At 24.4% G+C, this 13,795-nt stretch overlaps 1 protein-coding gene across 1 annotated transcript in view; it reads right to left on the bottom strand.

Moving 5' to 3' along the window:
• Positions 1–1,713: 1,713 nt before the first annotated feature.
• The window catches only part of LOC126902258 (uncharacterized), a 16,833-nt gene continuing 4,751 nt past the window's right edge, over positions 1,714–13,795 (bottom strand). The window contains exon 3 of the mRNA XM_050679360.1: positions 1,714–1,732. The gene's annotated coding sequence lies outside the window, so the exon portion shown is untranslated. The remainder of the gene's footprint in view (positions 1,733–13,795) is intronic.

Genomic DNA, 13,795 nt, shown 5'->3' on the forward strand with positions numbered 1-13,795 from the left:
GATGGCATCATACCATTTAGTAATTATTCAACATATCCTTTCTATCTCTCAGCTCTTGACTCTGGCTCCATTAACATTTGCCCGTCTTGATCTCTAATTGCATTCCAAATTGGGTTGAATTGTTTCTATTCTAAGAATTCTAGTTCTTCCTTGTGTATGGTCATTCTCTGCAGTTTGTAGTAAATTACTAAAAAATATTTCTTTTTTCCCTTTGATGGGCGCTTTTGCACTTTTTCCATTCCCGTATGAAAACTACTTTAGTCATTTAAGTGTTGATCTTAATAAAGTCATCTCTTGCCTTACTACGCTTATCTGAAGCCATTCTACAAACATCATTAACAAGTGTTTCTTGATCTTTTTAGCTCACCAATACTTATGGCCGCTGCTTTTTTAACAGCATTGCTCACTTTTTCCCAATCCAAATTTGCGTTCATACGCACATTATTCTTTTTAAGATTCATCATATTCTCATATTCTTTCCTTGTGGTTTCATCTTTAAGTAACTCTAAATTTATTTTAGTCCTCTTATCTTGTTTTAGTTTCGCTTGACTTTTTAACTTTGATGTAATTTTAAATCCGCAATTGTATGTTTTCCATAACTTATAATTTTTAATATTATACTATAGTTAAAAACTATAAGGAAAATAATTCTGAATATTTCAATTATATCATCTATTTAAACACCAAAAGGTACATAGAAATGATTAATATTTCTTTTGAAACGATTTATTACAATAAAAATATAATTAAAAACACAAAAAAATTGTTTTTAAATTATTACAGATTTTAATTTTTAATATATTAAAAATAATCAGTGCAAAATAACATTTTTAACCTATTTTTTTGATATTTTAAAGTTGATTTTTTGAAAATTAATAATAAAAAAAATTAGTAATAATATAAAAAATTAGAAGTGATAGAAAAAGTCTAATTGCAGATTTGAAAACAACGCGAAAAGTTGATTTAGAAAAGTATATTTTTGCTTCTGATGAAAGTTCCTTGTAGTCCAGTGCATTTTTTTATAGTAACAAACAGTAAATGTGTATAATAAAAAAAAATAATTTATTTTACAGTAACTTTTAGCTCAATTGGCAAGTTTGAAATTGACATTAAATGGAAAATTTTATGAGAATTAAAAAAATTGTATCGTTAAGATTAATATGCAGTTAGAATGTTTTATAATTACTATTTATTGTAAATTTATCAGAAAAGCTCAATATTTTTTTGCATTTTTATCGTAATAGATAACTTAAATAGAAGTAATAGTTATAATTTCCTAGTAACTTTTGGTGTTTGAAAAGATTCATAATATCCAGAACTGAATTAATTTTAATGATTTACTTTAACTAAAAAAAAAAAGTTATCATTTTGAATCCCTCTTGTGGGCAGGTAAAGGGTTAGATTTATAAAAAAAAATACTTCACCAGTATGATTAGTACTGTCGAAAGATTTTGATAGAGCTTAAAATAACCACATATGGTTTCAAAATGTATTCTTATACTTAAAACAACTTTTCAAGAGAGTTCAAACAATTCACAAATGAAATCAGACTTTTTCTTTAGTTTATTCTTACATTTTTATTTCTTTTTATTGAAAAAAAAACATTATTTTGTAACTTATCTCTTAAAAATTTAATTTCTTAGAGAACTGAAACACAATAGTTAATATATTCTCTCATTTTACCAATGTAAATTCTTATAATTCCTGTGCCATCTCTGATAATTAAGACTACCTGTAAATGATACAGTGGAAATATCATTAAATATTGATTAGAAGTATTCAAACATTTTTATGTTACAATATAACTACATTGGTACAGTTATTTTTAATGATAGATCTTGGAACAGAAATTTAAATCTCCCAAGGACATTATATATATATATATATATTAGAACCTTCAAGTTTTCCAATGTCACGATGTCTAGATAGAGAACAATTTTTGGAGAGCTTATTTTTTTTTTTTTTATGTCCTCCAACTGCACGACTAAGTTTTCCTATTTTATCTAAAACGTCAACAAAAAAACGGTAGCACAGTAGGGTCGAGGCACAGTGTGAACGAGGCATAGATGGCACAAGTATAGATGATATCTGACAGTGATTAAAATCACTATCATAAGAAACGCTTCGATGTAAATCAGTAGATAGTGTTTCATTTAGAGAAATTGGTGGATTATTCCAAAAGCAACATGAACTCTTATTTCTTTAATTATATCCTGATTAGTAGTTCTTTGATTTTAAAATATAATATATGAATAAATACTAATTATAGTTTTTAAATTTAGTATGAAATTGTGAGGCCAGCTATGATGTATGATTCATAGTGTTGGGCGGTTGATAAGAAAGTAGAGCAGAGAATAAGTGTAGCAGAGATGAGAATGCTAAGTTGGATGAGTGGAGTGACTAGAGAAGATAGGATAAGGAACGAGCATATAAGAGGAAGTATAGGTGTTGCGTCAATCGTGGATAAGATTCATATGAATGATTATATAACTAAAAAAATCAATAAAAAAAAATTTACTCAATTGAGCGTATTATAAAATATGATTATAATTGTAAAAATCCATCGTTAAATTCAGGTGAAACTAAAAATCATTTTTTTTTTAAATTTATGATTTATATAGCAACATATTACAAAAAAATTTGGCATATTATAGACTGGTAGTAGCACACACAAATAGAGATAAAAAATTAATAAATTACAAAGTAAAATTATTTACTGTTGTAGTTGAAAACTTTTATCATATCAAATCTAATTCAACAATAAATACTTTAAGAATATTAGAAATTAATGATTTTAATTGTTTGTATGGAAAAAGCTGGTTAAGCTACTTTTTATTTGAATAAGGAATATTTTTTCGATTTTCAAGAGTAATAACTTAAACTAAATATGAATTGTAATCATTTGACGTATCGTTGAAAAAAGTAGGTCTAGTGAGGGTTGGCAAAATAAATCGTAGCCACAAAAAAAACTACATAGTAAAATAATATTAACATGAATATCAATTTCTTCTCACGAGGGGAGACTATAGTGATAGAATACTTTATATCTATTGAAGTTATTGAATCTAAATGAGATAAATATCAAATGATTTGAAAATTTTATTCTAACTCAAAAAAAAATGCAAAATATTAATTGACTCAGACGAATTTGAACCTCGCACTCTATGGGTGATAGACACAAGTGTTACCGGTTTGGCAACTGTTCGTTGCTTTCGTCACGTGAAAAAATGGCTATTTAAGCTAACTCAAATTAAAAAATTATTTTATCGACTTTAAAAAAGTAAAAAAATTTTAATAAGTTTAATTTCTTATGTCTTATGAACTTTATTCTATGTCAATCAAATTATATAATATTCATGATAGTCAGTGTATTCCCCTAATAAGATATTTGAAAATAAAATAAAATACAAAACCAAGAATTTTAATAAAAAAAAACGGTAGCACAGTGGGGTCGAGGCACAGTGTGGACGAGGCATAGATGGGACAAGTATAGATGATATCTGACAGTGATTAAAATCACTATCATAAGAAACGCTTCGATGCAAATCTGTAGATAGTGTTTCATTTAGAGAAATTGGTGGATTATTCCAAAAGCAACATCAACTCTTATTTCTTTAATTATATCCTGATTAGTAGTTCTTTGATTTTAAAATATAATATATGAATAAATACTAATTATAGTTTTTAAATTTAGTATGAAATTGTGAGGCCAGCTATGATGTATGGTTCATAGTGTTGGGCGGTTGATAAGAAAGTAGAGCAGAGAATAAGTGTAGCAGAGATGAGAATGCTTAGTTGGATGAGTGGAGTGACTAGAGAAGATAGGATAAGGAACGAGCATATAAGAGGAAGTATAGGTGTTGCGTCAATCGTGGATAAGATGACAGAAAATAGACTTAGATTGTTTAGTCATGGTATGAGGAAAGAAGAATCGAAAGCTGTAAGAACAGTTATAGAAATGAATGTTGAAGGAAGAAGAGATAGAGGAAGACCAAAAAAGAGATGGAGGGATGCTATTGAATGCGATTTGAGGACAGCTGATGTGAGCGTAGAAGATGTGGGAGATCGTGTCAAGTGGAAGCTTAGGATAAGGGTGGCCGACCCCAAGTAGTTGGGATTAAGGCAAAGAAAAAGAAAAATATTACCAGATATTCCGGTGGCAATTGACATAATATGATTGTTATTTCGGAATGTACAATTTAGCGTTTAGTTGGGTTTAAATAATATAGCGTCAAATCAATTACCTACTCTATCGGTTGTATCTCAATATACACTACACTTTAATGATACAATAAATAAATAAACTCACACATACACACATATGCATTTATAACATTGTGTCTAATGTAAGTATAACATGATAAAAAGTAACCGTAAAATGAAAAAAATGGAATATAAATTTTATTACTCATATTAAATGTAATGTAACTCGAAAAATATTTGTTTAAATGAAAAAATATAAGATTATATTTTTATTTATAATTGTCTTTTAAACAACTTTTGTGCGAAACTTTTTTTTGTAAGTTAAATATTTTTTTTTGAGAAAATTAAGAAAGCTCATATTTTTGAACTTTTGCGAGGATTTAAAAAAAAAGCTCAATTCCAATCTTGAGGACTATTAGTATGTCATTATATATATTTTAATTCAACTTTAAAAAAAAAAAATTTGGTTAGGAATTTTTTCCCCAATTTCTCCTTTGTTGACTGGCCTAGATGTAAATTTTAAACTTGTTATTGAGCTAAAAGTTATGGTGATATATTCAATTTTTTTACTTTAAACTTTCATAAATCTTTATCAAAAATTTTTCATCAACTTTAAAGAACCAAAAAAATTTGTTAAAATTGAAAATTTGGACTGATTATTTTTAACATATTAAAAATCAAATCAGTAATAATTTGAAAACAAATTTTTTTTTCTTTTAATTATTATTTTATATATATAATTAGTAATAATATAAAAAATTAGAAGTGATAGANAGTAATAATATTAAAAATTAGAAGTGATAGAAAGAGTCTAATTGCAGATTTGAAAACAACGCGAAAAGTTGATATAGAAAAGTATATTTTTGTTTCTGATGAAAGTTCCTTGTAGTCAAGTGCATTTTTTTTATAGTAACAAACAGTTTTTATTGAAAATTATTGTATCAAGCCCTTTCAATTTTTATACACGTAAAAGTAAAGCAAAATATAACTTCTTTATTATTTTTATAATTTATCCGTTTAAATTATAATATTAAATTATTGAATATCAATTTCATACTAAATTTAATAATTAAAATTAGTATATATTCATATATTATATTTTAAAATCAAAGAACTACTATTCAGGATATAATTAAAGAAATAAGAGTTGATGTTGTTTTTGGATTAATCCACCAATTTCCTACTTTATAAAAAAAAAAAAAAAATTGGTTGGGAATTTTTTCTGTTATTCTCCAAAATTACTCCTTCGTTGACTAGAATAAATCATTAAATAGAAAATTTGTTGAGAATTAAAACAATGTTATTTTTAAGATTAATATGCAGTCAGGAAATTTTATAATTACTATCTACAGTATATTTATCAGAAAAACTCATTACTTTTTGCATTTTTATTGTATTAGAACACTTAAATAGAAATCATAGTAGTCATTTCTAAGTAATTTTTGATATTTAAAAAGATTCTACTATTGAAATATCCAGAACTGAATTAATTTTAATGATTTACTTTAACTAAAAAAAAAAAAGTTAATATTTTGAATCCCTCTTGTGGGCAGGTAAAGGGTTAGATTTATAAAAAAAACCAAATGATAGATAAAGACATGCATCTAANTTTGTGGGCAGGTTAGATTTATAAAAAAAAAAAAACCAAATGTTAGATAAAGACATGCATCTATATAAAAAAAAATTATACTGATTTGGTCATTTTTGATAAAGTTTAACAGTTAACAAAGTTATAAGTTTTATACACTGGACTACAAGGAACTTCCATCAGAAACAAAAATATACTATTCTAAATCAACTTTTCGCGATGTTTTAAAATGTGCAATTAGACTTTTTCTATAACTTCTAAGTTTTAATATTATTAAAAAATAGTTTTTACATATAAAAAAAAATAATTAAGAACAAAAAAAATTGTTTTAAATTAATACTGATTTGATATAATATTTAATATTAATTTGATTATTAATAAGTTAAAAATAAGGAAAATGACATATTTAACCAATTTTTTTAATCGTTTAAAGTTGATTGTTGTAAATGTTTATAATAAAAAAAAAAAATTTATTTTACCATAACTTTTAGCTCAATTGGTAAGTTTGACATTGACATAATTAAATAGAAAATTTTATGACAATTAAAAAAATTGTATCGTTAAGATCAATATGCAGTCAGAAAGTTTTATAATTACTATTTATTGTAAATTTATCAGAAAAGCTCAATATTTTTTTGCATTTTTATGGTAATAGATAACTTAAATAAAAGTAATAGTAATAATTTCCTAGTAACTTTTGTTGTTTGAAAAGATTCTACAATTGAAATATTGAGAACTTAATTAATTATAATGATTTACTTTAACTAAATGTATCAATCAAAACAAAGTTGTTAAAAAGATTTAATCAATTGAGTGTATTATAAAATTTGATTATATTTGTAAAAATCAATTGTTAATTCAGGAGAAAAAACAATCATTTTTTTTAGAAATGATTTATATAGCAACATGTTACAAAAAAAAATTGTAATATTATAGTCTAGTAGTAGCACACACAAACAGAGTAAAAAAATTATTAAATTACAAAGTAAAATGATTTAATTTTGTAGTTGAAACCTATCATATCAAACTTCATTCGTTAATAAATATTTTGAAAACATTAGAAATTAATGATTTTAATTGTCTTTATGGAGAACATGTAATAACTAACTGTTTAATTGATAAATTAGAATATTTTTTTTTCAATTTTTGAGGGTAATATCTTCAAATAGATACGAATTGTAGTCATTTGACATATCATTGAAAAAAGTAGGTCAAGTTAGAGCAGAGAAAATAAATAATAGTCACAAAAAAATATCTTCTCAGCTTTGCATCGAAGCTAAAACTTAAAATATAGTAAAATAATTTTAATACTAATAAGAAATTTCTTCTTGCAAGGGGCGACTAAAGTGATGGGATCCTTGATCTTTATTGAAGTTATTGAATCTAAATGAGTAAAAATCAAACGAGTTAAAAATTTATACTAACTTAAAAAGAATTAAGAAAAAATGCAAAAAATTCATTGCCAAACGCGGGTTGGAACCTCGTACCCCAAGCGTGTAAAACANACGCGAGTTGGAACCTCGTACTCCAAGCGTGTAAAACATAAGTTTCACCAACTCGGCAACCGTACGTTGTTACCATTAGATGAAAAAATTGGCTATTTAAGCTAAATCAAATTTCAAAGTTATTTTTCTCGACTTAAAGAAGCAAACAAATTTAAACAAGTTTAACTTTCTATGCTATATTAATTTTAATTTATATAATATTTATGAAAATCTGTACTCCCCTTGAAAGGTATTTTAAAATAAAATGAAATACAAAACCCAGAATTTTAACACAAAAATAGCAAATTTTTGAATACGGTAGTCATTTTTACCATGAAGACAAATCCAGAGGTCAAATTTTTTTTTTTCAAATTAAAGTATATTACATAAGCTTTAATTTAAGATATATATAAAAGTGTCAGTATTTCCGGAATACTTTCAAAAATTAAATTGAAAATATCTTAGTAACAATACGCATGTTTAAAGTTTTGACCCCCCTTGTTAAAGGGGTATGATCCGATTTACAAAAAAAGCGTGCCAGATGAAAGGGGTATATAAATATTTATTATAAAAAAATAATAATATTGATCCATACATTTTTCCAAAAGTTATATAAAATATAAATTAAATAATATAACATATAAAATCGAGATTTTTTTCACGGAAATCGTACGTTTTTCTTTAACTTTGATGTCCGTTTTCATCACGAAGACAAATCCAGAGATCAAATTTTTTTTTTTCAAATTAAAGTATATTACATAAGCATTAATTTAAGATATATATAAAAGTGTCAGTATTTCCGGAATACTTTCAAAAATTAAATTGAAAATATCTTAGTAACAATACGCATGTTTAAAGTTTTGACCCCCCTTGTTAAAGGGGTATGATCCGATTTACAAAAAAAGCGTGCCAGATGAAAGGGGTATATAAATATTTATTATAAAAAAATAATAATATTGATCCATACATTTTTCCAAAAGTTATATAAAATATAAATTAAATAATATAACATATAAAATCGAGATTTTTTTCACGGAAATCGTACGTTTTTCTTTAACTTTGATGTCCATTTTCACCATGAAGACAAGTCCAGAGGTCAAATTTTTTTTTTTCAAATTAAAGTATATTACATTAGCTTTAATTTAAGGTATATATAAAAGTGTCAGTCTTTCCGGAACATTTTCAAAAGTTAATTTTTTTGAAAAAGTTGTCATTTTAAAATCCCCCCGTGGGCAGGTCTAGAAATCTGTAGATAATGTTTTATTTTAAGAAATTGGAAGATTATTTAAAAAACAACAACAACTCTTATTCTTAATTTTTACGGAGATATTATAAAAATAATAAAGTAGTTGTATATTTCTTTATTTTTAACACGTATAAAAATTTAAAGAGCTAGACGCAATACTTAACAATAAAAAATGTTTGTTACTTATAATAAAGTTATAAGTGTTATACACTGAACTACAAGGAACTTTCATCAGAAACAAAAATGTTTTTTTCTAAATCAACTTTTCTCGATGTTTTCAAATATGCAATTAAACTTTTTCTATCACTTCCAAGTTTTAATATTATAACTTATAATTAAAAAATAATTATTTACAAATAAAAAAAATAATTAAGAAAAATCAAAATTTGTTTTAAAATTAATTCTGATTTTGATTATTAATATGTTAAAAATATGGAAAATGACATATTTAACCAATATTTTTAATCCTTTAAAGTTGATTTTCGTGAAAGTTTATAAGAAAAATATATTAATTTGTTACCATAGATTTTAGCTCAATTTGCAAGTTTAAATTTGACAATATTAAATAAAACATTTTATGAAAATTAAAGATAATTGTATCGTTAAGATTAATATGCAGTCAGGAAATTTTATAATTATTACTTATTGTAAAGTTATCAGAAAAGATCAATATTTTTTTGCATTTTTAACGTATAAATAACTGAAATAGAAATAATAGTAATCAATTTCTAGTAACTTTTGGTGTTTAAAAAGATCCTACAATTGAAATATTCAGAAGTTAATTAATTTTAATGATTTACTATAACTAAAAGAATCAATCATAACAAAGTTGTTAAAAAAATTTACTCAATTCAGCGTATTATAAAATGTGATTATAATTGTAAAAATCCATTACTAATTAAAGAGAAACTAACATTCATTTTTTTTTAGAAATGGTTTATATTGCAACATGTTACCAAAAAATTTGGAATATTATAATCTAGTAGTAGCACACACAAATAGAGTAAATGTATTATGAAATTACAAAGTAAAATGATTTAATTTTGTAGTTGAAACTTATCATATCAAACTTGTTTCAACAATTGTACTTTCAAAACATTAGAAATAAATGATTTTAATTATCTGTATGGAGAAAATGGGACAAGTAACTGTTTAATTGATAGATAAGAATTTTTTTTTCAATTTTTGATGGTAAATCTTCAACTAATTATAATCGTTTGACGTATCTTTGAAAAAAGTAGAACAAGTTAAAGCAGAGAAAATAAATGATAGTCACAAAAAAATACCTTCTCAGTTTTGCATCGAAGCTAAAATCTAAAATATGGTAAAATAATTTTAATACGAATAAGAAATTTCTTCTTGCAAGGGGCGACTACAGTGATTGGATACTTAATCTTTATTGAAGTTATTGAATTTAAATGAGAAAAAAATCAAAGGAGTTGAAAATTTATTCTAGCTTAAAAAGAATTAAGAAAAAAATGCAAAAAATTAATTGTCATACACGGGTTAGAACCATGTACCCCAAGAGCGTAATACCGTAATACAAGTGTTACCGACTCGACAATCATACATCGCTTCCATTGACAGAAAAAAAAACAATTTAAGCTAGTTCAAATTTCAAAGCTTTTTTTCTCGACTTAAAATAATCAAATTTGAATAAGTTTAACTTTCTATGCTGTATTAATTTGATTTATATAATATTTATGAAAATCAGTGTACTTTCCTTGCCAGATATTTTAAATTAAATAAAATACAAAACCCAGAATTTTAACACAAATATAGCATACTTTTGAATACGGTAGTCATTTTCACCAAGAAGAAAATCTATATTTCAAATTTTCAAAAGTTAATTTTAATAAGTTGATTTTTGTAAAAAAATTGCTATTTTGAATCCATGAACATAGGTAAACAGTCAGAATTTCGAAAACATTATAACATTTTAAAGGGTAATACCTAGGATTCAAAAATAAATAAAAAAATTAGTTTGATTCATTCATTTTTAAATAAGTTATAGCAAATTTTAGAAAAAAAGTGAAAAAAATATCTAAATTTAGTGATTTTAAATATCGTCATTTTTTGGGGGACTTTCTCCATTTATGAATAATGAGGGCTAAATTTTCAAATTTGTGAGTAATGCCTTCAACTAGATACAAATTATGATCTTTTAACGTATCTTTGAGAAAATTCGGTTCACTGAGAGCTGAGAAAAGGTAGTGACAGTCTCAAAAAAATATCTTTTAAAGGAAAACTTACAAAAAAAGTAGTAATCGTGGCTTTATATTTCATAACGCGTTAGATTTTTATATATTTACCATAATTATACAGTAAATATTCTTTAAAATATAATTATAAAAATAGTCAATTTTCGAAATTTTTATGAAAACCATTATAACTTTATTTTATACATTAATATAGGCACTATGTGATGATTTGAGATTTGTAAAAAAAATTTTAACTGGTCGCTTAACGTGTTTTTAGTATGTCGTACATCATGGTTAGGTTTGGTTAGGTTATTGTATAATTTCATCATAACATAAAGTTGTATTCTCTTTATTTATTATATTTGTATAAATTAATTGTTTAATAAAAGAAATAATTGTAAAGTATTTAATTATCAACCAACATTTGTAAATATTGTCAATATTATCATATATTTTAGCTTACACTTTACTATTTTTAAAAAAGGTATAAGTTTTTAAGTTAAGTGTATAATTTTTTTTTTCTACTTATAATATACATAAATATCAACCAAAATGCATAAGAAAAAACTTTTAAAAATTTTAAGCTTACTTGAGATTTAATAGAAATAAGACATTAATCCAAAGAATCAATTTTTGACTTAAAAATTTGAAACTAATAAAATTGTATGTTGTATAGTAAAAATCAAACTATTTTGATGTACTCATTATAATATTTGATCGAAAATCTAATAACAGAGGCCTCTTTTGTATTTTGGAGGATATTTGATCAAAATACTAAAAACACATTGAGCAAAAAAAATTTTTAAAAATCTCAAATCCTCATAAAATGCCTATTTTAACATATAAAGATTCTAATTAAAATTTTGAAAATCAACTTTTTTATAACAAAATAATATATTTAGTAAATATATTATTGTTAGTTTCGAGGAACTAGCAGGAATTAAAGGTTGGAAAATTTCAAGAAGACACATCGAGTCACAAGTTTTCAAAAATAATATTTTAAATATGTTAGTATTGTTGTACACATTACATTACACATTACTTATCATATCAAACTTGTTTCAACAATTGTACTTTCAAAACATTAGAAATAAATGATTTTAATTATCTGTATGGAGAAAATGGGACAAGTAACTGTTTAATTGATAGATAAGAATTTTTTTTTCAATTTTTGATGGTAAATCTTCAACTAATTATAATCGTTTGACGTATCTTTGAAAAAAGTAGAACAAGTTAAAGCAGAGAAAATAAATGATAGTCACAAAAAAATACCTTCTCAGTTTTGCATCGAAGCTAAAATCTAAAATATGGTAAAATAATTTTAATACGAATAAGAAATTTCTTCTTGCAAGGGGCGACTACAGTGATTGGATACTTAATCTTTATTGAAGTTATTGAATTTAAATGAGAAAAAAATCAAAGGAGTTGAAAATTTATTCTAGCTTAAAAAGAATTAAGAAAAAATTTTTTATTAAAAATATTTTAAAATATTTGTAATATTATAGTCTAGTAGTAGCACACACAAATACAGTAAAAAATTTATTAAATTACAAAGTAAAATGATTTAATTTTGTAGTTGAAACCTATCATATCAAACTTCATTCGTTAATAAATATTTTGAAAACATTAGAAATTAATGATTTTAATTGTCTGTATGGAAAAAGCTGGTTAATCTACTTTTTATTTGAATAAAGAATATTTTTTCGATTTTTAAGAGTAATAACTTGAACTAAATACGAATTGTAATCATTTGACGTATCGTTGAAAAAAGTAGGTCCAGTGAGGGTTGGCAAAATAAATCGTAGCCACAAAAATAACCACATAGTAAAATAATATTAATATGAATATAAATTTCTTCTCACGAGGGGAGACGATAGTGATAAAATCCTTTATATTTATTGATGTTATTGAATCTAAATGAGATAAATATCAAATGATTTGAAAATTCTATTCTAACTCAAAAAAAAAAAATTGGCTAATTATGCTAACTCAAATTTAAAAATTACTTTTTCGACTTTATAAAAGTAAAAAAAATTTAATAAGTTTAATTTCTTATGTCTTATGAACTTTTTTCTATGTCAATTAATTGATATAATATTCATGAAAATCAATATATTCTCCTAATAAGATATTTTAAAATAAAATAAAATACAAAACCCAGGATTTTAACACAAAAATAGCATATTTTTGAATACGGTAGCCATTTACGCATAGAAAATAGGTCGTCGGGACAAATTTTTTTTTTTAATTTTATAGTACATGACATAAGCTTTAATTTGACATATGTTTAAAGGACGCAGTATTTCCGGAACATTTTCAAAAACTAAGTTGAAAAAGTTAGTTTTTGTAAAAAGTTGCTATTTTAAATCATCCTTGTGAATAGAATAAGTGTTAGATTTTCAAAAAAAATGATATCAAACGAAAGGGAAATATCTAAGGTTTCAATATAAAAAAATATTATTTTGATTTGTTAATATTTGAAAAAGTTATGGGAGTTTTAAGTACCAAAAAACATTCCGATAGATGGTGATTTTTATCGCAAACATTACATTTTTATTTAATTTCGACAGCCATTTGCACTTAGAAGATAAGGTGTCGGGACAAATTTTTTTTTCCATTTTATAGCACATAAAATAAGCTTTACTTTGATATATGTTTGAAGGACGCAGTATTTCCGGAACATTTTCAAAAATTAAGTTGAAAAAGTTAATTTTTGTAAAAAAGTTTCCATTTTAAATCCCCCCAATGAGCAGGTTAAGTGATAAATTTTCAAAAAAATGATATCAAATAAAAGGTAAATATCTAAGGTTTTAGTAAAAAAAAAAAACTATGCTGATTTGTTGATTTTTGAAAAAGTTATGGAAGTTTTAAGAAAAAAATGTGAAAAAATTTCGAAAATTAGCGATTTTTAAATTTGTAATTTGTTTGGATATTTCCCCCATTTGCGGGGAACGAGGGAATTTTTTTCAATTTTTAAGGGTAATGTCTTCAACTAGATACGATTTTTGATATTTTGACGTATTGTTGAAAGAAATCGGTCCAGCGAGAGCTGAGATTGAGCGTTCACAGACAT

The sequence above is a fragment of the Daktulosphaira vitifoliae genome, unplaced genomic scaffold (assembly GCF_025091365.1).
Source record: "Daktulosphaira vitifoliae isolate Bord-2020 unplaced genomic scaffold, ASM2509136v1 Scaffold_1, whole genome shotgun sequence".
In the NCBI taxonomy this organism is placed as follows: Eukaryota; Metazoa; Arthropoda; class Insecta; order Hemiptera; family Phylloxeridae; genus Daktulosphaira; species Daktulosphaira vitifoliae.